The sequence below is a fragment of the Canis lupus genome, chromosome 34, assembly GCF_048164855.1.
Source record: "Canis lupus baileyi chromosome 34, mCanLup2.hap1, whole genome shotgun sequence".
Lineage (NCBI taxonomy): Eukaryota > Metazoa > Chordata > Mammalia > Carnivora > Canidae > Canis > Canis lupus.
In genome coordinates, this window is record NC_132871.1 from 5,737,481 (window position 1) to 5,763,476 (window position 25,996).

The 25,996-nt window shown below is 38.1% G+C and overlaps 1 long non-coding RNA gene across 5 annotated transcripts in view; it reads left to right on the top strand.

Annotated features, from left to right (window-relative positions):
• LOC140624297 (uncharacterized) overlaps positions 1-25,996 on the top strand; it is a 130,673-nt gene that overhangs the window by 71,158 nt on the left and 33,519 nt on the right. For all 5 annotated transcript variants that reach the window (XR_012023780.1, XR_012023779.1, XR_012023782.1 and 2 more), the window contains one exon: positions 23,571-23,659. This is a non-coding gene — a long non-coding RNA (uncharacterized lncRNA). The remainder of the gene's footprint in view (positions 1-23,570; positions 23,660-25,996) is intronic.

Sequence of the window (25,996 nt, forward strand, 5' to 3'; positions counted from 1 at the left end):
ATACACACGTGACCTTTACCTGGTGGAAAAGAAACTGTATTTGTGCAGGGCTCCCTTAAGTAATTGCTCAATGACTCCCTTGCAGGTTATAAATGTCATCCAATTTGAAGGTATAGTAAAGGAGAAAGGAAAATGGAACAAATTCCTGAGAAAAGGCACAGCTGATGAGAACAGGATTCTTATCAAAGGAGTTTTTAAATATCAAGTTTCCATCACACTGAAAGGGATCAGCTGTGAATCTGTGGGATGGTTTATTTCATACTTGGCATTTCCTGTGAGTCACACCTTTCATCTGAGCATCTTAGAATATTTTATAAACACAAAACCTCAACAGCATCTGCATTATTTTATTTGTTTTATAAATGGATAATAAGTCATCAAAGAGCTTATAAAGTTGACCAAGGTCACCTAGAATGAGATTGATTCCATATCAACACCTCTCTCCATGATGGCCTCTACTAGAATATGAGAATGCCAGAGCTTCCATGCCAGCACATTCTGTAAAATGAAACCTGTGTCTTTAACTTTTTAGAAGTAATTTTTAAGGAAACATCTCTAAGAAAAAACTTCTAAAAAACTTCCTCTATATACATATTCACAGATAAATATCATATACCTATAGAAATAGATACAGATACGCATAGAGGGACACCTGGGTGGTTCAGCGGTTGAGCATCTGCCTCATGGCATGACACTGGGATCCAGGATCAAGTTCCATATCAGGCTCCTTGCAGGAAGCCTGCTTCTCCCTCTGCCTGTGTCTCTGCCTCACCCTCTCTCTGTGTCTCTCATGAATAAATAAATAAAATCTTTTTTTAAAAAAAGATATGCATAGGAAGTATTCTTAACCAGTAAAGTAGCAATAAACTGGTAACAGGCAGAGGAGTTGGAGCCTGCCTCCTGACCATGGATGTCTGCCTTTGGTTACATAGCTGAGAAAAGAATGAGAAAGTCTATAGGCAATAGGCAACAAATAGAAAGATGGAATGTTTAGGATTTTTTTTTTCTAACTCCTTTGTCAATTCTGATCTTTCAGATGTTTCTTAACCCTTTTTTAGAGGTTCCCAAACTTTTTGGTTCATGGTTCCCTGAAGTATCAGTAAATTTTTCACCTGCTTCTAAGACAAAAGAAATTCCTAATAGTATACCACTCAACACCAAAAAAAACAAAAATAATCCAATTCAGAAATAGGCAGAAAACATGAACAGACATTTCTCCAAAGAAGACGTATAAATGACCAACAGACACATGGAAAGATACTCAACATTACTCATCATCAGGGAAATGCAAATCAAAGCCACAGTGAGATATCACCTCACACCTGTCAGAATGGCTAAAATCAAAAACACAAGACACAAGTGCTGACAAGGATGTGGAGAAAAAGGAACCCTCGTACACAATTGGGAATGCAAATTGGTGCAGCCACTATGGAAAACAGTATGGAGGGTCCTCAAAAAATTAAAAATAGAACTACCATATGATCCAATAATTACACTACTAGATACTTAGCCAAAGAATATGAAAACACTAATTCAAAAGGAGATATGCATCTCTTTGTTTATTGCAGCATGTTTTATACCCAAATTATGGAAGTAGCCCAAGTGTCCATCAATAGATGAATGGATAAAGAAGATGTGATAGAATAGAATATTTTTCGGCCACAAAAAAGAATAAAATCTTGGCATTTGCAACAACATGGATGGATCTAGAGAGTATAATGCTACCCAAAATAAGTCAGAGAAAGATAGATACTATGTGTTCTATTCATATGTGTTTAAGAAACAAAGAAAAAATAAAGAGACAAGCCAAAAAATAGACTCTTAACTAAAGAGAATTGATGGTTACCAGAGGTGAGGTGGGTTGGAGGAGAAGTGAAATAGGTGATGGAGATTAAGAGCGTATCTTGACAAACCCTGAGTAATGTAGAGAACAGTTGAATCATTATATTGTGAACCTGAAATAAATGACAAACACTATATGTTATTAACTATATTGGAATTAAAAATTTTTATTTATTTATTTATTTATTTTTTATTGGTGTTCAATTTACTAACATACAGAATAACCCCCAGTGCCCGTCACCCATTCACTCCCACCCCCGCCCTCCTCCCCTTCTACCACCCCTAGTTCGTTTCCCAGAGTTAGGAGTCTTTACGTTCTGTCTCCCTTTCTGATATTTCCCACACATTTCTTCCCCCTTCCCTTATATTCCCTTTCACTCTTATTTATATTCCCCACATGAATGAGAACATAAAATGTTTGTCCTTCTCCGACTGACTTATTTCACTCAGCATAATACCCTCCAGTTCCATCCACGTTGAAGCAAATGGTGGGTATTTGTCGTTTCTAATAGCTGAGTAATATTCCATTGTATACATAAACCACATCTTCTTTATCCATTCATCTTTCGTTGGACACCGAGGCTCCTTCCACAGTTTGGCTATCGTGGCCATTGCTGCTATAAACATCGGGGTGCAGGTGTCCCGGCATTTCACTGCATCTGTATCTTTGGGGTAAATCCCCAGCAGTGCAATTGCTGGGTCGTAGGGCAGGTATATTTTTAACTGTTTGAGGAACCTCCACACAGTTTTCCAGAGTGGCTGCACCAGTTCACATTCCCACCAACAGTGCAGGAGGGTTCCCTTTTCTCCACATCCTCTCCAACATTTGTTGTTTCCTGCCTTGTTAATTTGCCCCATTCTCACTGGTGTGAGGTGGGATCTCATTGTGGTTTTGATTTGTATTTCCCTGATGGCAAGTGATGCAGAGCATTTTCTCATGTGCATGTTGGCCATGTCTATGTCTTCCTCTGTGAGATTTCTGTTCATGTCTTTTGCCCATTTCATGATTGGATTGTTTGTTTCTTTGGTGTTGAGTTTAATAAGTTCTTTATAGATCTTGGAAACTAGCCCTTTATCTGATATGTCATTTGCAAATATCTTCTACCATTCTGTAGGTTGTCTTTGAGTTTTGTTGACTGTATCCTTTGCTGTGCAAAAGCTTCTTATCTTGATGAAGTCCCAATAGTTCATTTTTGCTTTTGTTTCTTTTGCCTTCGTGGATGTATCTTGCAAGAAGTTACTATGGCCGAGTTCAAAAAGGGTGTTGCCTGTGTTCTTCTCTAGGATTTTGATGGAATCTTGTCTCACATTTAGATCTTTCATCCATTTTGAGTTTATCTTTGTGTATGGTGAAAGAGGGTGGTCTAGTTTCATTCTTCTGCATGTGGATGTCCAATTTTCCCAGCACCATTTATTGAAGAGACTGTCTTTCTTCCAATGGATAGTCTTTCCTCCTTTATCGAATCAATGCCCAGAAGTCAGTGGCATTTCTATACACTAACAATGAGACTGAAGAAAGAGAAATTAAGGAGTCAATCCCATTTACAATTGCACCCAAAAGCATAAGATACCTAGGAATAAACCTAACCAAAGATGTAAAGGATCTATACCCTCAAAACTATAGAACACTTCTGAAAGAAATTGAGGAAGACACAAAGAGATGGAAAAATATTCCATGCTCATGGATTGGCAGAATTAATATTGTGAAAATGTCAATGTTACCCAGGGCAATATACACGTTTAATGCAATCCCTATCAAAATACCATGGACTTTCTTCAGAGAGTTAGAACAAATTATTTTAAGATTTGTGTGGAATCAGAAAAGACCCCGAATAGCCAGGGGAATTTTAAAAAAGAAAACCATATCTGGGGTCATCACAATGCCAGATTTCAGGTTGTACTACAAAGCTGTGGTCATCAAGACAGTGTGGTACTGGCACAAAAACAGACACATAGATCAGTGGAACAGAATAGAGAATCCAGAAGTGGACCCTGAACTTTATGGGGAATTAAAAATTTTTAAAAGGAATACCTAACAGTTCCATTTATTAAGCAGTTACATTAGAACACCTTAATAATAATAGTTGGTGAGATGTCCTGACAGATGGCACTGTGCCCCCCGCCCCCCCCCCCCCCCCGGCAACGATTTAAACTCCCTCAGGGCTCCTGTGAGTTCCTTGTGAGGGGCCTCTGAGCACCTAGGCTCAGCTTGGGACCCAAGTCTCTAGATGATTTGTGAATCAGGTGGAGTGAACAGCAGAGCTGGCGTTGGAGGAATTTGAAAAAGGGTGAAAGGGACTCTATGGAGTTACCTTTCTCTCATTGTAGGAACTCCAGAAAATTACCTGATTCTAATCAAAATGGCTGTTGCTTCCCTTTAAGTCTAATTACTGTTGTACTCTCCCCAGGAAAGAGGGGAACAGCTGGCCTCTCCTACACGGTACATACAAGCAGCCTCTTACTGTATCACGTTTAGCTAATCTCCTCCTCAGACAAAAACCTCCAAAATTACAAGCACTCTAAGTTGGTTTGTTCTACTGTGTTTTACTCTTGCATTTTTCTATGACTCATTCTCCAACCCACATAACCTCAATAACTATACAAATAAAATCAGTCTCTGCATCTGAATCACCCAAAAATAAATAAACAGATTTTTTAGTAAATACTAAAACTTTGTTTGGTTCAGCCAGATTTAAAATATAAGCATAAGTGAAATTTGTTTTCTGGGACCCTGAAGGGACACCCCAAAGGACTCGGTAGTCCTCTGCCATGATCATGAACTTGGATAACAGATCTGTGTGCTTGCCAGATGGATGAAAGGTGCTGGATGCAGTAAGGTGCCCCCGACTGAGGGAATGGTGGTTTTAAATGAATCTACAGATGAGAAATCCCAAGAGTAGACTGTTTAAACTATAGGTGTAGATTGGCGATGGAAATGTTTCTCATACAGGCAACTCCATTTGAGAATGTATTTGGGCGAAGAGCGGCAGGGATTTGTTTTCTTTGATCGGTGCTTGGTGATGCTCCTAAGCCACACCAAGAATGGAGGACAGTTTCTAATTAGATTCTGGTGAGGACAAAATACTCTGTACAGAGTTGAACACAATTCCTTTAGAAAAAAAAAAAAAGAACTCTAGATAGAGTGCCTGCCATGTGCCAGGCATGGCTTTGGTTTAGTGGAAGATCAAGCCCCCTGGTAGAGAATGAGAAAGGAAAGGACAACTCATGCTCTGATCTCGGAGTTGGGTCTAATGGTTCGGGACAACGGGAGGCTCTACGTTCGAACTCGAAGGAAATAGAAGGTGTCCCACAGTTCACTTTCCTCCCTGACCTCTATTTACTCTTTTCAAATGAGGGGGTTGGGCTTGGTGACCTCGAAGCCCTAAGGTTGTGATTCTAGCACCATATGAAGTTCACTTCAAAGTCAGCGAAAGAGTTGCAGCAACATAAATAGACCTCAGGGTATAAACACTATGTTATCCAAAGGGAAAATAAAGATGACAGACTCCATGTTTTAAAATAAACTCACTGTGGTTTTTAATTCTCAATTCCAACCTTGAGTTTTATGAGTATTGATTTCCTAAGAAAAGAAAGCCTACAACTGCTACCTTCCTTAAGTACCTTTCTGTTCATTTTAAATAGAGCCATTAAAAGTTTTCAGGCCCCATACACATAACTTTCAGTTTAAATGTCCTTTTTACCCTCACCAAAAGGACCTTTCTTAGATAACTAAAACAAAAGGTTTAATTTTGTACACATAAAAAGTTAGGCTTGACATTTATTGAGCATTTATAAGAAAACATTACCTTGTTTTGTCTGGAAAAAAAAGCCATCTTGACTGTTAGGTATTTCAAACATTGACATGAAGTGTCGTTGACAATACAATGAAATGGGCTGAGGGACCTTGACTGAAGACATTTGTGATTTACTTAAGATCACACAGTTATTTTATGTATCGGCCTCATTTTCAACGTGTGTATCCCTCCCAGTAGACCTATCGAGATTTCCCTGCTCTACAGACAAGGAAACTGAGTTTATTTATAAATATATTTATTTCAGAAATATTACATTTTTACAACAGTACTGGATGCAAAACTAGGTCGACTTATCCCAAAATCTCTTGCAGTTTCCCCCTCTACCTATAATCCCTGCTTTCCAAATTGCACATTCTCACATGCTCAAATGGGGAAAATATCTTCATTTTTCTTTAGAGAATGAATAAGAGGCAGCTATAGAGGAGAGATGAGGGGAAAAGTGCTGTTTAAGAACTTCTACTTACTGCTCTAACATGTTTGTGGACTTACTGGGCCCTCAGCCTGTGTAGACCTCCTCTTGCACCCAAGTTAGACTGCCACAGTTCTCGATTACACTCTCACTCCCCAGCCCCCATTTCTCCATGTTTTCCTCTCCTAGAATTCCCTTTCTCTCCTCTTTGCTTCCTGAAAACCTGTTCATCCTTTATAGCCCATTTCATGAGTCACTCCCCTTCCATGAGGCTCTTCGAATCTGTTTCCTCAATTACAGAGTGAAGAGAATTCCTACTGGGATAATAATATCTACTTGGCAGAGTCATTAAAGTGATGATGTGACTCCTCAGTTAGTGATAAAATATAAAAAGAAAATAAATGTATTATTTCTCACTGTTAAAAATAAAACTTTAGTATGTCCATAGCTTTTATCCTCCCTCTTAGCTAATGTTCTGGCATTGAAAGTTCCAGTCTAGTCTAATAATGACTCCTCTGGGTAGCCCGGGTGGCTCAGCGGTTTAGGGGTGCCTTCAGCCCAGGGCCTGATCCTGGGGACCCGGGATCGAGTCCAGCGTCAGGCTCCCCTCATGGATCCTGCTTCTCCCTCTGCCTGTGTCTCTGCCTCTCTCTCTCTCTCTCTGTCTTTCATGAATAATAAATAAATAAAATCTTAAAAAAAAAATAATGACTCCCCTAAGCATTAGGCTTTTTTTCACTCCTCAGAGCAAGGAGGGGAGGCAGGGAGGTTGACTTTTCCAGCAGTTCCTCCTCTGCCTCGTCTCTCACTGTGCAGGCCACTGTTCTGGCCTTTCCAACATCAGCCTGGGAGGAGAGGGACTAGAGGAAAGGCAGCAGGTCACATGGCTGGTGTGATGCGATCTGACCTCGACCTCAGTGCCCTCTGCACTGAAGAAACATTGCTGACCTTGCCTCCGATAGGCAGTTTTGTTCTTGGAGATTCTCACTCAGGATGACCAAGGAAATTCCTTTGCCCTTGGCCCTCTTCTGGGTAACTCTGTTCTGAGCATTCAGCAACTCCCCATCTCTTTGTCTGTCATAGCTCACTGAGGCTATCCTTTTGGAAGGGATTCTCTTTTAAGATGACCCGGGTCAGTTCACTTTAGGAAGGGGGTTCATTTTGTCCCCACAAGCCACATTGAGTGGAAGTGCATACTACCTCAGTGGATTTGCTGTACACCCCTTGACTTTAGACTTCTCAGTCGTAGGTCAAACACCACTATCTCCCTCAGTCTCTGGGATACAGATATAAAATCTCCTCAGATCTTCACTCATTGGTTTGGCATCCTATTCTCATGAGGAAGGAGCAGAGAATAGTACTACACAAAGTCCACACAAAGACATCTCTCTGATCTCCAACTTTTTTCTATTATATCAGTGGCAATGCACGATCAAGCTGGCAGGGGCAGCATCTCGTTATCCCTTAATATATTATGCAGGGGGTTGGGGGGGCTGTCCAGTGCTTACGTTGGTATCTGGGGCATTAGGTGGGGAGAGAGAATCAATCCTTGGGCTCCACTACATTATTCTTTGTCTTTGAGGTCCAGGTTAACAGCCTGCTATATAGATAGTAGCCCTAAGCAGTAACCGAACCATGCATGTGAAAGTCAGCAGGAGCCAAGCAAGTTCTTCTTTCTCTTTAGAGTCAAATCTTACTTCTGCTTCTCCCTGCTCATTATCTCTCTACACCGTCTTTGTTTCTCTGTGCACTCACAGAACACAGCTCACCCAGAGCTTCCAGTCTGTTCCTATAGACCAGCAGAGACTACCTCGTCTAAAAACCACTTCAAAATTCCTAGAGAAGAAAGAACATTGGCCTAGTCTGGACCAGGTCTCTATCCCTGATCCAGTCACCTTTGTCCAACAAACAGGCTATCAGAGCCTCTCCCCAAAGTAGGGAAATTCTTAAAGAAAGGAGATAATAGGCTAGGAAGACACTCCCTGGCCATAGCAAAAATACATGGATTGCCTGGCACAAGGTCTAGCATAAGTGAATAGTTGGCATGTTTTTCTTCCCTTTCAAGACATTTATTCTCTTCTGAGGGGTTAGATATACTGGGCATTGTGGTTAGTTTTCCAACATTGCTGTCCCATTTCCTTAGTCACTATCCAAACTTTCATTCAGATATCTTTGCCTCCCCTGGACATCTCACACTAGCAGTAGGATGAGGGACTAAAGCCCAAAATAACGAATACAGTCCCTCTCCTGCGTCACGGTTATTTGTTCCAGAATGATTGGGTCTAGGCTGACCAAATCAAAGGACAGCCTTTCTGATGGTTTCTAGAAGAAAAGCATCCTCCCCCTTCTGAGAACACTCTTGAAAATGATCCCCTTTATCTTCATAGATGTGCCTGGAGAAGCACATTCCCATGGAAGCTGACATAACCATCTTATGACAAAGAAGTAGAACCAGGCTTAGGAAGAAGATGAACCTGGATGAGACAGAGGGAAGATAAAAGGAAACTGAATCTTGAATATATGATTGAGCAGCTGACAAACCAACCCTGAAGCTAACTTAAATGTCAGCTTCCAGTGATATGAGCCAAAAATCCTATCATTTTAACCTGCTTGGATTGGATTCCAGAGAGACCTAATTTGTGTATTCACCCAAAATTCTAACATGTCAGGACAAACTATCAGTAAGTATATTTGCAGAAAATTCTGATGTTCCCTAGGGGACATAGTAAATAGTCTAGGAAAAAAGAAATCAAGAATCGTCTCCAAAAAGAGGATAAAAGCAATCTTAAAACCTCTCAATGAATATAGCAGATACGTACAGAACTCGGGGAGAGGAGTAGGAAGATGCTTGAATTGAATCATAAGAAACTGGCTCATTTTGTAGTAAAAGGGGATATTTCCAGATAACCTCACAGGATCCCCTGTGGGTTGTCCTCTAACTCGCCAATGAAGAGTTAGATCTAAATCTCTCAAGAAATTAAAGAGAGTATCAAGAAATAAAAATAAATAAATAAATAAATAAATAAATAAATAAATAAATAAATAAATAAAAAGGAAATATGTAATACCTGTAATACAAATAGGAACTGAAAAATAAAAAGTCTACTCTACATGGAAATTACATACAATAATGATCTTGCTAGGGAAGTACGCTTTCTATCACCATTAGTAGGCTCATCTGAAGGAGCACAGCAGAACCCAGGGCCAAGAGGAGACAGGGAGACCTCAGCAAACCCTTTGTCACACCCCAAGGGACGACATGGACGACATGTCAGATAGACAGCAGTCCTGAGACCAGAGTGGGGCCCATGCATGTACTACCCATCAAAACTATAGAAGAAACCCTGACAGAGAACTTTGTCTTAGGAGTTCTAGCAATACCAAGGGATCGAGAGAGGTAAGAGAAGTAGCTTAGAAGAGAGTACTGCTTTTTCTATTAACCATTGTAGTTACCTACTTCTCAATTATTTTTTTATGCATGGGTAAGAAACCTTGTATTTGTGCAATGAAATAATATTTTGAAATACATTACTATTCTTTTCTTTCTGGCACTTCCTTGTATTTGTTATTGTTGTTTAGTCTTACCCCTATTCAACTGGTGCTATTCATTACCTCCGAGAGGATTAAGATTGTTGTCAGTGAAAAGGAAAAAGAATCAGTACTCAGCGTTTGGCTTTTGGCTTCTAGAATTAGATTCCTAAAATCAGTTTCAGTAAAGACAGTCTTGAATTTGGTTTTCGATCTCAAGAGGCAGGCAAGAGATTGAGACGGAGAAAGTTTTGTTTTTTGTACGTTTTTTGTTTTTAACTCTATAATCTTTCTGTTAAATGTCAAGAAATAAATTCTGGAAGCCTGGGAATAGAGTTTCTACTAAAAAACCTTTAAATATGAAAAATAAGGACGTCTCAGGAAGGCAGTTTTCTATCCCAAAGAAAGGAAACAAACAAACAAACAAAAAAAAACTCCCTTAGGTGTGGTATCTTGGACTTTTGGGGGGCTGCTGGAACAAAATATCACAGACTGGGTGGCTAAACAATAGGAATTTATTTCTCACAGTTCTGAGACTGGAAAGTCCAAGATCAAGGTGCCAGGCTATTGAGTTCCTTGTGAAGATCCTCTTCCTGGCTTGTAGACTGTCACCTTTAACTGTGACCAACTGGCAGAGAGAGAAAGAGCATGCATTTGGTGTCTCCTCTTACAAAGACACTAATCATATTGGATCAGGGCTCTGCTCTTAGGGCCTCCTTTAATCTTAATTATTTCCTTACTCCAAATGCTGCCAGTCTGTGGGTTAGGACTTCAACATATAAATTTAGGGGGACACAATTCAGTCCAAAGCATGTGGAAAGGATCCTCAGGATGAGTAAAGCTTGTAAGTGAATCATAGATGAGTTTCCAGAGTCCCCTGCCCTGCCTTCTCCCCAGGTGAAGAGGAAGGTGGGGTAGATAATAAACTAGCTGGCAGAAAACTCTCCAATAGCTCATTTCTGTGGGCAAAAGCAACTTTCATTTGTTTGGGGCCTGGAATTCTAATTGGAAACAGCCTCAAAGAGTGTTCTAGCCAGATTGCCATGGGCGTCATAAAGTAGGTCAATCAGGAATATTTAGACTGAGAAGACCTAGGATAGCACCCTATGCAGCGCTTTCATCTCCATCTGCAGACATTTCCACATGCTCAAGATGGAGTTGCTGTAACCCTTAGCAGAAGGCTGTAAGGAGTCCCCTAAACCAGACATCGAATGGGAATAAGAAAATCTCACTGAATGTAAAATACTAACAAAGCTGAAATCGGGTCTAGTCAACAATGGAAGTTGGTCTATTTCCTCCAGACACAGCGGCTGCTGCCACTTGTTGGCATTCTACTATTCCAATATACCATGCTATATTTAAGTGGGAAAACACTTATTTTTGTTGATGTAGTGTCAATATTCTGAATTTTTTTAAATTTATGCACCCTTTTACCAAAGCACAACTGCTCACAGAGGTTACCCTCTTACTACAAACAACTAGAAAACTGGACAAAATGGATGAAACAACTGTTTTTATACATTGGATAACTGTGCTTTCTGAGAGAAGGGAACTAACCAAGATGAACCCTATGATTGCTCCAGCAGTTTCTATGCTGCAGTACAAGGAGGATAAACCCAAACAGAAGCTGGCAGTTACAGTGAGTTTGGAAGACAGAGCTTTCAGATGAGGAAGGCTGAGGAAGCTAGAATTTGCTGGAAGGATTACCAGAGAAGAGGGAGCTATGCAAAGAATGAGCTCCAGAAATCTGCATAAAGGTCTTTGGTGGGTGAGGTGAAATTCAATATGGCCAGTCAGAAAACAACTGCTGGGAGATATTACTAGGGAGCTGTAAACCAAACCAACCATAGAACTTAAGTAAACCGGGAAATAATTTGGGTTTACATCAGTCTGAGTGGAGAAATGTTATCAAACACATGGCATTTCATTAGAGAAACCAGAAGGTTCAGGTGTAGTCGTGGTTTTATAGGCTACTATAGGCTTCTATGAAAAACTGAAAGGCAAGCTTTGAAGGAATCAAGCTGATCTGCAAGTAGCTCCCCCTACCAGAGTATATCCAATACTCTTTAAAGGAGTACCACAAAATCCAGCACTCCGTGTCATAAAATCACAATGGCCAGCACCTAATAAAAATGTTTCTGGTCATGTGAACAAGCAGGTAAATATGCCCCATAATCAAGAGAGCCCCCAAAATGACAGGCATAATGGAATTAGCAAAGACTTTAAAACAGCTATTATAAATATGTTCAAAGATTCAAAAAAAAAAAAAAAACCCAAAACACAATGCAGAAAGAAATGAAAAATTTAAAAAGAAACAAATTGAACTTCTAGAGATGAAAATATAATATCGTAATTGAAAAGTTCATTGAATGATATTAACAACAGATTAGATACTACATAAAAAAAAGCTGTGAACTTGAAGCCAGAGCAATTGAAATATCCAAAATGAAGCATAGAGGGAGGCCAGGATGGGGAAAGGTGTTGGAGTGGAGTGAGAGTGGGCTGGTGAGTATGGTGGTGATGGGGAGAACAGAACCCCAGTGACCTGAGGAAGAATATCAAAAGTTTAACGTTCACATAGTTGCAGTCCAGAAAGAAAGGAGGGGTAGAAGGAAAGAAAATAATGTTGAAAAAAAATGACTAAGAAATTTCCAAGTTTGGGGAGGATCCCTGGGTGGCTCAGAGGTTTAGCACCTGCCTAAACCAGGGTGTGATCCTGGAGTCCCAGGATTGAGTCCCACATAGGGCTCCCTGCATGGAGCCTGCTTCTCCTTCTCCCTGTGTCTCTGCCTCTCTCTCTGTGTCTCTCATGAATAAATAAATAAAATCTTAAAAAAAAAGAAATTTCCAAATTTGATGAAAATATAAACCCACAGATCCAAGAATCTCATCCAAGAAACTCAAACCACACTGAGGCAAGCCATAATCAAATTGCTGAAAAGTAGTATTAAAGAGAAAATCGTAAAAGCAGCCAATGTTGTGGAGTAGGGAAGGGAATTGGTATCATTTATATGTTGAGATATTCCCAGAGAATCATGATATTCCTTTAAAATTTTGCATTAAACAATGATGCCTTCACTTAAAAAGCATCCTATTAAACCACCACAATCCTCAATTTGAAGTTATGGTTCATATTACTGTAAAAGTCAAAACATTTTTTCAATTTCTGTAAAAATTTACACTAAAACAATTTTGTCATCCAACTACACCAGTGTTCAAGAGCATCTCTTTCTTTAATTGTAATTAAGAAGAGAATAATATTATTTCTAATGATTGATTATTCTTTTAGCATTTTATGAATCATTGACAATATTTTTATTCTTTTCACATTTTATCTGTCCATTTATAATAGAGTGAGAAAATTTTTGACACACTTTTATGCATTTATTTTTATTTTAAAACATTTTTTATTTATTTATAATTGGAGAATAATTGACACACAATGCTACATTACTTTCAAGTGTGCAACATGCAACATCGTGATTACAGAAGTTTATGCTATGCCCACCACAAGTGTACAACCATCTGTCACCAACGTTATTACACTATAATTGCTATATACTCTTTTGCATTTAAATTTATGATTTGTAATTTTTCATGAATTTTATATTTAAATGTATAAGTATTTAGTTTCATTAACTCTTTTGACTCCTGAACACACTTTCAAAATTAAAAAAAATAACATGGGTACTGGTTTTTAATTTTATAAAAAATAAGTACCAACATATTTATATCATAATTTCACTCCCTTACTAGAATCACAACTTAAGAGAAATTACTCTGCATTTTTCTTTTGAATAGAAAGTATAACTAATTGTATCAGCATAGTAAAAGAAAAATTCCAAAGGGGGAAAAGGAAAAAGATTGATTCCTTAAGGGTATGTTGATTTGGTTTTACTTACCATTTCCATTAATTAGGGTAGCTTACAACTGTAAAAAAGTAAATATTAACTTACAGAAAAACTGATAGCATTCAAATTATTTTTGTACATTAGCACTGAAAATGAATTTGCATATAGGTATGTAAATGGTTTATATATGATAGAAATAAAACATAGGTTTTAAAATTCAGTTTAACAATTTTATTCTGCATTCTTTTTCTCAATTATAATATTTCTACCTGTCTAGTACACTTTTCAATCAGCTTTATTGTCTCTCTAATTCCCTCAGTAATAATCTAAATCAATCTTTGACACTTGCTAACTTTATATTTGTAGAAGAGCCGTATTTTTAATTTTTTTGAAAATCATATTTTGATGAGTATCAAATGCAAAGAGATGGTGTGGAAGCTCAGTTGTTATTTTTTTTTTTAAGATTTATTTATTCTAGAGAGAGAGAGAGTGAGCACAGGATGGGGGGCAAGGACAGAGGGAGAAAGAGAATCTTGAGCAGGCTCCCTGCTGAGCGAGTAGCCTGACAAGGGGATCCTGGGATCATGGCCAGAGCCAAAATCCAATGGGGAAGCACTGGGAGCCTTTCCCCTAAGATCAGGAACAAGACAGGGATGTCCACTCTCACCACTGCTATTCAACATAGTACTGGAAGTCCTAGCCTCAGCAATCAGACAACAAAAAGACATTAAAGGCATTCAAATTGGCAAAGAAGAAGTCAAACTCTCCCTCTTCGCCGATGACATGATACTCTACATAGAAAACCCAAAAGTCTCCACCTCAAGATTGCTAGAACTCATACAGCAATTCGGTAGCGTGGCAGGATACAAAATCAATGCCCAGAAGTCAGTGGCATTTCTATACACTAACAATGAGACAGAAGAAAGAGAAATTAAGGAGTCAATCCCATTTACAATTGCACCCAAAAGCATAAGATACCTAGGAATAAACCTCACCAAAGATGTAAAGGATCTATACCCTCAAAACTATAGAACACTTCTGAAAGAAATTGAGGAAGACACAAAGAGATGGAAAAATATTCCATGCTCATGGATTGGCAGAATTAATATTGTGAAAATGTCAATGTTACCCAGGGCAATATACACGTTTAATGCAATCCCTATCAAAATACCATGGACTTTCTTCAGAGAATTAGAACAAATTATTTTAAGATTTGTGTGGAATCAGAAAAGACCCCGAATAGCCAGGGGAATTTTAAAAAAGAAAACCATATCTGGGGGCATCACAATGCCAGATTTCAGGTTGTACTACAAAGCTGTGGTCATCAAGACAGTGTGGTACTGGCACAAAAACAGACACATAGATCAGTGGAACAGAATAGAGAATCCAGAAGTGGACCCTGAACTTTATGGGCAACTAATATTCGATAAAGGTGGAAAGACTATCCATTGGAAGAAAGACAGTCTCTTCAATAAATGGTGCTGGGAAAATTGGACATCCACATGCAGAAGAATGAAACTAGACCACTCCCTTTCACCATACACAAAGATAAACTCAAAATGGATGAAAGATCTAAATGTGAGACAAGATTCCATCAAAATCCTAGAGAAGAACACAGGCAACACCCTTTTTGAACTCGGCCATAGTAACTTCTTGCAAGATACATCCACAGATGCTTAACCGACAGAGCCAGCAGGTGCCCCTGAGCAAGCTCAGCTATAGAGAAGAAAAATATGCATTTCTGCACATTTAAGTCACACTGAATGAATTAAAAACTCATTATTTGAGAATTTCTATTTTCAGAGCTTTTATCCACACTGTCTCTTAGGCTTATCTCCCAAGAACATCTCTACACTGGGTACAATCTTATTAGCTGATCCCAAAACAAGTACAGAGATCTTTTGCAATTCATATGTGTCTCTGGTACTCATTTTAGGAAAACAGATGGATATAAACCACAACAACAATATGGAAAAATTACAGATTTAAGACACCCCCCAACACACATCATATTCTTTTGGATATTATTCTTTGTAGTTCCTAACTTCCTTCTGACCTAGTGATAGAAAGTTCTATTAGATTGTTTACCTTTATATGAACTTTGAAGTTCATAAAGTTTCTGAAGATCATCTTAAACAAAGGATATGTGGGCTCCTTTCTATGGGAAGTCCTATAAAAGCCTGTGTTCTATTTAGGTGATCAGAGTTGAAGAACAGTGGTGTCTGGTCTGAGAATCCCTAGCCTGCACCTTACCCACTTCTCCAGGGACCCTGCTCTGGAAGGGTGGTGGTTGCTGTCTTGTGTTGGTCGTGGGTTTTCTCCAAAGCAGTCAGAAGACGAGAGCCAATGTGGAGTCCCCTAAGTACAGACTCATGACAGCCAGCTCTCCTTCTTGAAGCAAGGGATTGTGTCTCTTGGCTACTGTCTTCTAATTGGAATGAGAAGAATACTAAGGAAATATGCATAAATATGAAAGCATTCTCCTGTCAGAGTAAATCAGGAATAAAGACCTGAAGACAATGACTCTGTTAAACTGTAAAAAATTTGGACTAATCAAACGACAACTAAAACTGTTACTCAGCATTAGGTTTTGAATTAATAATGTGATCAAATCGGGTTTGTTTCTTTGTAAGTAAATGACTTTGGATCCAGAAGAAGTGACTGGTTGTTCAAATGGTAGAAAGCCATTTGTATAGAACTTGCATAGACGTGCCAACTCACTGGGCCAAATTCTGTGAATGTCTCTGTGAGGCTGGGGAAACACAAATGAGGGAAGTTCATTCACATTTTTAGGTTTTCATAAACAAAGATGACAGAGAAAAGGATGAGCTGCTGATGCTTTTCCATTTCATTTTGTGAACTTTTCATTCTGGAAATTATCACCAGGGCCAAGGTCTTCGAGTTTGCCATAATTAGATTGCTTTACAAGGAATGCAGCTCGACTGGTACTTGGATGTTGTTGACATTGCAAATGCGTGCTGCACAGGAAAGGACATAACTTCGCAGAGGGTCTGAGACGATTCCAAATATGTACCTGCTGCGACACTGGGCTTCCTGTGCCAAACTGCCCAATGCAAAAGGAAGGATTTCAGATCCAATTAAACTTGAATTCACCTCCTTAAACTTAACATAATTGAAGTGAATAAAAGGAAACACGTGGAATAATCTTTTCTTACTATCTAAACAGGATTCTGCCGATATTTACTGTTTCTACTTACCACATTTGATATATTTGTGTCCTACTTTATTTCCCATAATCCATGAACTGCTTCTACTAGAGGCAGTTAACAATGCAAACAATCTTGTTCTGTGATATATGGCTAAAGATTTTAAAGAACATTTTCAATCACACCAGATTTAATAAGACAAATATCATCTCCATGATCACCAAGAAGGGTATTGTGGTAAGAAAAGAAAAACAACCTTGTCCTGACCTTTGACAAAAGCAGCATATCATCTGCTCTGAAACATTAAATATAGTTCTGGCCAATGTACTTTAAGACAGAGTAAATCCAGAAAATAGAAGGGAAGTGCAAACTTTTGAAGGAATGTAGACGGTAGGTAGTGGGTGGGAGGAAGCTACCTTATGAGAGGAAAAAATAAACTCTAGTGTTTTTCAATCTTAACCTCTGTGCGACAGTTTATATGAGGCCTCTAAAACTGACTAAATTAATGGAATAGGGGCAATATCTTGTTCTTCAGATTCTAGTAATACTAGAGATTAGAAAATGTCCTTCGAAATATGAAAATTTAAGACACATAAAAGAAAATCACCCAAGCAAGATAATGAATAATCTGATGTAGCACAAAGATAGATGAATTAAAAAGGCCTGCTCCCTGCCTCTATGACTTTGGGGATCAAAAGCCCTCTTTATATCGCTTTCAGCGGAAGGTGGTATAATTCTTTTAAAATCCTCGTGGGTTTCTTAAGTATTAATTTATAACCAATTTCATTAGACAAAAGCCAAATTCACAAAGCTCCTTGAGATAAAGTTGTATAGTTAGGCCTCTTTTGAGACTCCTGTGGGAGAACACCATTGAGAGTCATAGAAGCCCTGGGATTTAACTGAAATGATGCGGCCAGGCAGGCATCAAGATCCTGAAAGGACCTTTCCTCTGTTTGAAAACTTCTGTGAGTAACTGTCTTAAATCCTTCTGAGATAGTATCAAAGATCCTACAGACCTATACTGGCATTGATCTTGTCCAGAAGCCATTTTGTCTTACATTTGTTTTTAAAGAATCTGGATATGAGAAACAATTTTATTTCAAATCCAGCAAGTTCTGGCTCTTTTATATTTAATAGTTTATTCTTTAGCTTGCCTCTTGCATTTTGACATAGGTAATGGAAAAAAAATCAGGTGGCGTTTTGAATATTTTTACCTGGGACTCTCCTTAGCCTAGATCTTTGACTTTATTAAAGGTACATTTCCTCTTAGCCACATTATCATGAATGACGATGTTGGCAAACCCTCTGTGATCACCTAACAAGGGTTCCCATTCCTTCAGCTTCCAATAATATTTTTCTCTGTTTCCTTTAAAGTTTTGCTGTCCGTCTCGTCAAAGCCTTTTAGGCTTCCATTAACACTCTACCTGAGACCCTTTGGATTTCACTAACAGTCTCCTCGACTGCATTTCAAAACATTTTTTATGTCCTAGCCTTGAAAGTCACAGGTCATTACTTCTACCATACTTTGTTCAGAGCAGTCTTAAAGATTCAGACAGTTGCAAAGGGAAGGGATACAGACTCCAGCTCTTGATGGAAGTAGCAAAATTTTAGAAGAATATCTGGAGGACAGGATGATATTATTGGACCCATCTTTAGAAAATATGATCTGCTGCATTAAGAATGATTGCATAAGGAATTAATATGGGGGGAGGTAATGTGTCTTATCACTGATACCAGAATTATGGAGAAGAATTAAACATTTTATAACATAGCTCTTGTTTCTGTGAAAGTAAACAATATATCTGTTGAGATGGATTATAGATCTAACCCAGCTTGGGAATCTTTTTATGTCCATCTAAAATACACATATACCAATGAAATATAATTATTATTAAAAATCAAACAATTTATATATTTCAATCGAAATAACTTAGTTTTATGGTGATGATAAAAAAATTGTCAATATTTTCCACTCAGCTAAGTTACATTTAAGAAGTATGTATTGAACAACTACATGCTAAGCACTGTTCTAGGTGTACTAGGTGTAAATAAGGCATGTTCCTGTCTTACTATAGTCTGAAAATCACACACTAAATAGTTACACCATAGTAATATAAATGAAAAAACATTAAAAGTATGTACTATACCACCATGAAAATTAATGAAGTTGGATCTCTACCTCACATATATAAAAATTAAAACTCAAAATCCATAAAGATCTAAATGTAAGAGCTTAAAGTATAAAACTCCTGAAACACAACCTTAAATCTCCATGACCTTGGGTTAGGTAATGACTTTTTATTTTTATTTTATTTTATTTTATTTTTTTTAGGTAATGACTTTATTCAAGTTTAAAACTTGTGCCTCAAGAACATCATCCAGAAAGTGAAAAAGACAGGACATAGACTAGGAGGAAAGTTCTCCAAATCATATATATATATTATATATCTGATAAAGGACTCATCTAGAATATGAAAAGAACTCTTATAACTCAATAATAAAAAGAAAAATGACTCAGTTTTGAAAATGGCCAAAGAATCTGAATAGACATTTCTCCAAGGAAAATAAGTGGTTAATAAGCACCTGAAAAGATGCTCAACATCATTCAGAAAAATGCTCATAAATCGGGTGGTGAAATCGATTAAGCATCTGCTTTTGGCTCAAGTTATGATCCTGTGGTCCTGGGATCAAGCCCCGTATTGTGCTCCCTACTCAGTGGGGAGCCTGCTTCTCCCTCTCCCTCTGCGGCTCCCCCTGCTTGTGTTCTTTCATTCTCTCTCAAATAAATAAAAATCTTTAAGAAATTAATTAAAGAGAAATGCTCATCAAATCCTCAATGAGATACTACCACCCATCCATTAGGTTGGCTAGAATAATGATAATAACAACAATAAAAGACGGTGGAGGATGTGGAGAAGTTGGAACCCTCATACCCTGCTAATAGGAATGTGAAATGGTTCATATAATAACTCTATTTAACTCTGCGTTTAGCCAGCTACTTTGGAAAACAGCCTAGCAGCCCCTCAAAAGGTTAAACATACAGTTACCATACGCCCCAGACGATCCACTTCTACCCAAGATAAATAAAAATATATGTCCATACAAAAACTTGCACATGAAAGTACTTAGCAGTATTGCTCATAATAGACAAAAAGTGCAGGCAGCCCAATGTCCTTCAAATGATGAATGAATAAACAAAACTTGGTGCATTCATACAGGGGAATATTATTCAACAGTAAAAAGGAATGAAGTAGTGACACCTGCTACAAGATGGATGAACTTAATAACTACATAACCAGGGACTTCTTGTAACTATTGTGAAGTTCTTTTATAGTTATTTTTGTAGGTCAGCCTCATGGTTAATTGGAAATCTCCTAGCCTTTGAGAAATAATTATGGCATTTTGTCCCAACGACTGTAAAAATAGGCAGGTGGGAAAGAAGCCGCTGCTGCATATGCTCTGTTCTTCTAGTAATGTCCCAGCATCTTTTGGAGATATCTAAATGTTCCTTGTTTTAAAAAGAAACCAGAAAGTTGGCAGTAGCCATAACTTCTCCAAAGCGCCTCTTCTTTTTCTTGCCTGTAATGAGAGATCAAGGTCATGAAATACCGGTGTGCACACTTCCTGATCTTCGGCCTCTAAGATACACAAGTCATGGTGAAGCAACTGTTCCTCCCTTAGAAATCCTTAGGACCCAGAGCTCTAAATCCTGCCCTCTAAAGAGAAGATGCTGACTCTTCCACCATAGCGACCCTAAAAATTGTTGAAATTGTTTGCAGTTTCTACCAGTTGAATATTTATTAAACTTTAAATTGTGTGTCCTTCAGAATTATATCAACCTGAAAATCTCTGTCATGTATCAGTTAGAATTATGATATTCTGAAGAGTAGAACCTCTCAAAAGTAAATCATCATAATGCACTCTGGGTGTAGTGCATCTTATTTGGGATATTTCTACATTGATAATAAATTGGCTTGATTTGTTAGTTTTTCTCAGCTTTTTAAAACCCATACCCCATCCATTCAGAAGATTTTAAAAGGTTTTGTTTTCTGTAGCTTGTATTTCAAAGGAGTATTTCTCCAAATACTAAATTATAAAACAATAAAAACGTGTCCATGCATATGTGCATAAATACACACACATACAACATCTATTCTGTAGTTGCTCCTGCCCAGCGGAGAGTTGCTATGCTTAGAGGGTTTTTAAGAGCTTAACTCAGTTGTTCACTGATATTTTGAAAAATGAGAAATGGAAAAGAAGCAGGAGGATTATGCTGAGAATGTTGTAGTCAAGGGCGTTGATATAAAAACAATAAATGGCTACAAATAGACAAAACTGAGAATTCCAATTCTCTGAAGCCCCAAATCCTTTAAATAAATGATACAGGGTCAAGGATCTCACCATTGGCAATTATCCTAATTGATCATTTATTGTGGTGCCAACTAAGTGTATTGAACATAACAGAAAAGATAAACTTGTGGCAAATGTATCTAACATCGAGCTTTTCCTGAGTTAAAGGAAAAACTTAGGCATGACAGATCACACAATTTTGATAGTGGTTTATTTAACATAAAGTTGGAATAACTTCAGCTGTATTTTCACTAAGATAATACAGTGTATCATCTTGATCTTTTAATACACTGCTATATTTTTTGCTTTCTCTTCTATTATTGTTACTACCTCTTGCTAGTAGTTACTATTTATTGTGCTCTTACCATATGCTAGGCAGTATGCTAAATGTCCTAATGTTATTATACCTTATTAATCTCCCCTATTGGACCAAAGAGGTAGATGCCAATGTTATTTTCAGGAGACTGAGGCTAATACAAATAAATGGCAGAGCTAAGCCTGGAACTGAGGCCTGTCTGTCTCGAGATTGGGCCTCTTCATGTTCACTTACGTTCTTCTACTCCCTTCAGTTATGTGTCTTTTTAGCAATATTTTCTTGAAAAATAAACATAAATGGCTTATGATGTTTAGCAAACTCAGTACAGAGTCAGACATGTAGGCCAGATCACCTGAAGATCTAACTTGCTTTATACAACCCGGGGTCTCAAACTCAATGTTCAGACTAGAATGATATTGAAAGGGACATTCGTTGGCAAAATGTGATAATTAATCCAGCTCTATTGGAAGCTGTAATGCACAGATGTGAAGAAGAAAACAATGTTCTCAGAGCAGAAAAGGGGAGTCCAAGAAATCTCTTAGTAAGGAAATAATTTCTAGGTCTTGAAGGGAAAGAGGTGAAAAAGAAAAAAAAAAGCAGAAAGGAAATGCTGAAATTGAGAAATACTATAAAAGAAATCTGCATTGCTCAATATGTGTCTGTGGTTAGGATTTTTCCCTCATAGAAGTATTTCCTCACCAAATGACTTAAATTCATGGCTATTACTAGTTCTTCCAACTGGCTCCTCCTCTGTTGCCTTTATTTTTGATATTATTTGGAGAGTATAAAGAAATTTGCTTTGTTGCTGGCTTTGCTGTAATTCAGCTAATTCACAAACCAAGAGATAGTGTAAATAAACTGTTACCAGTTTTGCCGATCTTCCTTATTGATTTTAATGAAGTCAGGCATCCTGTCACTAAGATTCCTTTAAAAAAAAAAAAAAAAAAGATAATTTGTCTAGGGGCAGACAAAAATCCAAAGCCTTTGGAGAGTTAAGCCTATTTTGAAAAAGTCCCCAGAATCATGAGCAATAATTACACGGATGGTCTTTAACTCACATAATTTCTGGTAATGGATGAAGTTTCCTTCACTGCTGTTGTGCCTTTTTGCAAATAATTTGTCAACTGCGTATCTAGAGCCTAAAATAATAAAACATTTCAAAAGAGATGAGCTGTTTCATCCGTTGCTCTTTCCCATTATGGGCATTACAGGCAGAATGGACCAAGTAAAGACTCTTATAGAAATTATTATCTACTCTAAAAAATGGGCTAGGATCACACCTGACTGATCTGTGGTATTATTTATGTTTGGCTTTTGGCTTCTTATTACAGTAATGAAAGATAACGATAATAAAAAATTGCACCACAATAAAAATTCTTCTTTGTGAATCTTGAGAAACTTGATTCAAATGCTAGCAAAATTAGCAAATAGTAAAAAAAAAAAAAGACCATATAAAAATCAACCTTGTCACTCGTGACTTGTCCTCAACAGTTATTCACTAGATGGGTGTTAAATCAATTTAATTGTGATGAGATTTCAGGATCAAAATATAATAACAATAAGAATGTTCAACATTTGTCATTAAATGTGTGTCTGTGTCCAGGAGTAAAAGGGACCCGGTTTGAGCCTACACACACTAATTTGTGTTCGTGCTAAAGATTCAGCCATGGTCCATTTGGTGTTTTGACAGCAAGAGAGCTTGCCAGCACCAGAGGAGAACAGGCCATGGAAGGAGAGCAAAGTGTCTCTCTTAAGCACTTTTCACCCATGGACGAGTCCCTTGGAGCTGGTAGTGAAGCATGAAGATGCCCTCGCTCGAAGATGCCCTCGCAGGGGACTTGTGGGAGGAGGCTGGGCTACAAGTGCTGCTGTGCTGCCAATAGAGTAAGCAATGGTCTGGCAAGAGAGGCTCTCACCCCACCTCTGTAAGGCATGATATCACCACCACTTTGGCCAGTCGAGGGCCCCAGGAGAAGATCAAGAGAGCGCTGTGGACCCCAATAAAGAGAAGAGATCTCTTAGAACTGATAGATAAGGTCTATTGTGAAGATGTATAATAACTCTTGAGGACTTTCCAAGTAAACACTCTTCTAGGATATTCTTCAGCAGTCCTGAGGAGGGGACAGAAGAAGGTAAAAGAAAAAAAAGTCTGTCATCATTAATGTAATCTCATTTGTCCTTATAGACTGAGGAGGCCTGGGTAATAATTGATATGATATGATATGATATGATATATGATATGATATAGTAATTGCTTTGCAATACCTTAAGGGATTTTTTTTTTAACCTCAGGACTGGAGAAATAATAGAAGGAATTACTCGAGATGCACCAAACAAAACCATGAATCATCTGTGGATGAATATACTAAACGATTCAAAATGTAAGTAACATACTACAATGCATTTGACACAGGTGTAAATGTTTTTATTCATTACTCCCTTCCCCAAAAGAATAAACTTCTCCACATACCACTGACTGGAACAAATTCCATACTGTAGAGCTGATCTCGTTCTACAGCATCTCCAGAGCCAGTTCATTCCTTTTTGCACCTTTTTGGGTCTCATCCTGGTTCTTGAGTGGTTCCTGACTTCAGAAGCCCTCAGACTGTCTACGTCTTCTCAACGTCCAGTCAACACAGCATAAAGACTTCTCACCTGCTGTCGTTAACAGCAAGACAGCGCTTTGCTTGCGCTATTCTTGTTGCCAACAGGTCTGTCCAGACAACTGTACATTTCCACGTGGCCTTAGATTGTTCCCCTCATAGTTTCTTCCTTACGTGCAGTACTTGCCTTTGTTCTCAGTTTTGAATTTGGGGCTGTCATTAAAAGTTTCCTGAAGGGAGCCTCTAAGCTGACATCTCCCTAGAGACAAAAAGTTCTTTTTCTGCTTAACAAATTTCTCTGCTTAACAAAGCATCTGGCATATAGGCAGTAAGACCTATTAATCTAAATCCTTGCTACTGAAAGTTCAGTTCATGGACTAGCAGCATCAATCTTACCCGAGAGCTTCCAGAAACACAAAAATTTGGACCCTGGAAATAGGACCCAGGTCTACTTAGGCAGAACCTTCACATCTACAAGATTGGCAATGATTTGATTTCTATGCATATTGAAGCTTGCAAAGCATTGCTCTAAGTGGTATTCCACAAACAAAAATTTTTGTCCCAAAGAACAAAGCATCTTTTGTATTGTTTTGAACACAATAATGTTCACCTTTCAGTCACCCTATTTCTACCCATCATGACCACCATTGCCACCGCCGCCAACCACCACCACCACCACCACCAACCAAGCCCTGTGCTGTGTATTTACATTTGTCTAACAACTCTGTAAAAGAGGTACTGGTATCACCATCCTAATTCTACATGGTAGAGATATGGAGTCAGCTTGAGCCTTAACCACTAGAAATGTGTATATTTTTGTCAAGTCAGTGATGATTTGAATCTCGTTATTATTTATTACTAAGCCCTCTTGCTTAAAGCATGTTGTTACCCTTTCTAGTAATCTAGTTTCTTGTTTTCTGAGGAAGTGCCTGCAGAAATATGATGTCTAGCCACTTTTATTTAACAGAAACACTCCTTTTGACCAGCTGCAAGCTTATTACACTGGAAAAATAGGTGTTTTATTAATACGTGCATGTGTCTTGAACACAGAATAACATTTACATTCCTATATTATATGAAGCTAAATATATGACATGTAACACTATTTCTAAAGGCAGAAAACTATAAAGAGGCTTACTTTGTAAGGTGTGTTACGCTGATAAATTGCTTGCTTAGGAAAACTGTAAGATTTATGCACATTAGTATTAAGAACAGAAAATAATTTAGCATAAAACATTAACTTCTGACTGCTTTAAAACATTCTCATTGTTGTCGTAGTACCTACCATTCAGGTGTCCAAATTGAGTACACGTGTCCATTCGGTACTATTTTTATGGATTCCATAAAAGTATATTTATGACAGCCAGGACGATTCAAGGAACATTTTTATAAATCTAAATCAATATGGGCATCCAGATAACAGAATACTGTAGGTTTTCTAAAACTACAAGAACATACAAATATTTATAAAGTGCATGCTTTCTCTATATTTGTATGGTTCTTGTGTAGGTAATGTAGCTAAAGTAACTTCCCAAGTTTCCTTTTTTTCTCCTTAGCTTACAGATAAACCAGTTATTTTTCCTTAAAATATGTTATCACTACTTCAAATATTTTTATTTCTAAACTAAAGCAACATTCTTTTCTCAGTTCCAGTCCTAAGTTATTCTGAACTCTGCTCTTCAAAATGCATTACCTTTCATATCATTCCCACTCACATTACCTACAGCATACTTAATATGCTTTTCTATCCATTTAAAGATCTCATTGGATTTTTAAAAAATGGACAAAAAAGAGAAAATCTAATTCCTAAATGTATTGATTCCTTCAAAGGTCTAATCAGTGTACTCTATTGCTTGTCCTTAGAATGTGCTCTTATTCGTTCTTTATACATCCATCTTTATAAGCTGAGAACCTCGTAAAGCGTAGGTATCTAGTGAACTTGTTAAGGTTTTATTTTGAGAGAGAGCACACCTGAGAGTGTATGAGTCGGTGGAGGGGTAAAGGGAGAGGGAGTGGGAGCAGCAGACTCCTGAGTGAGGAGCCTGGCCCATGGCAGAGGCACCCCAGGACCCCCGAGATCGTGACCTGAGCCAAAGGCCGACGCTTAACCAACTG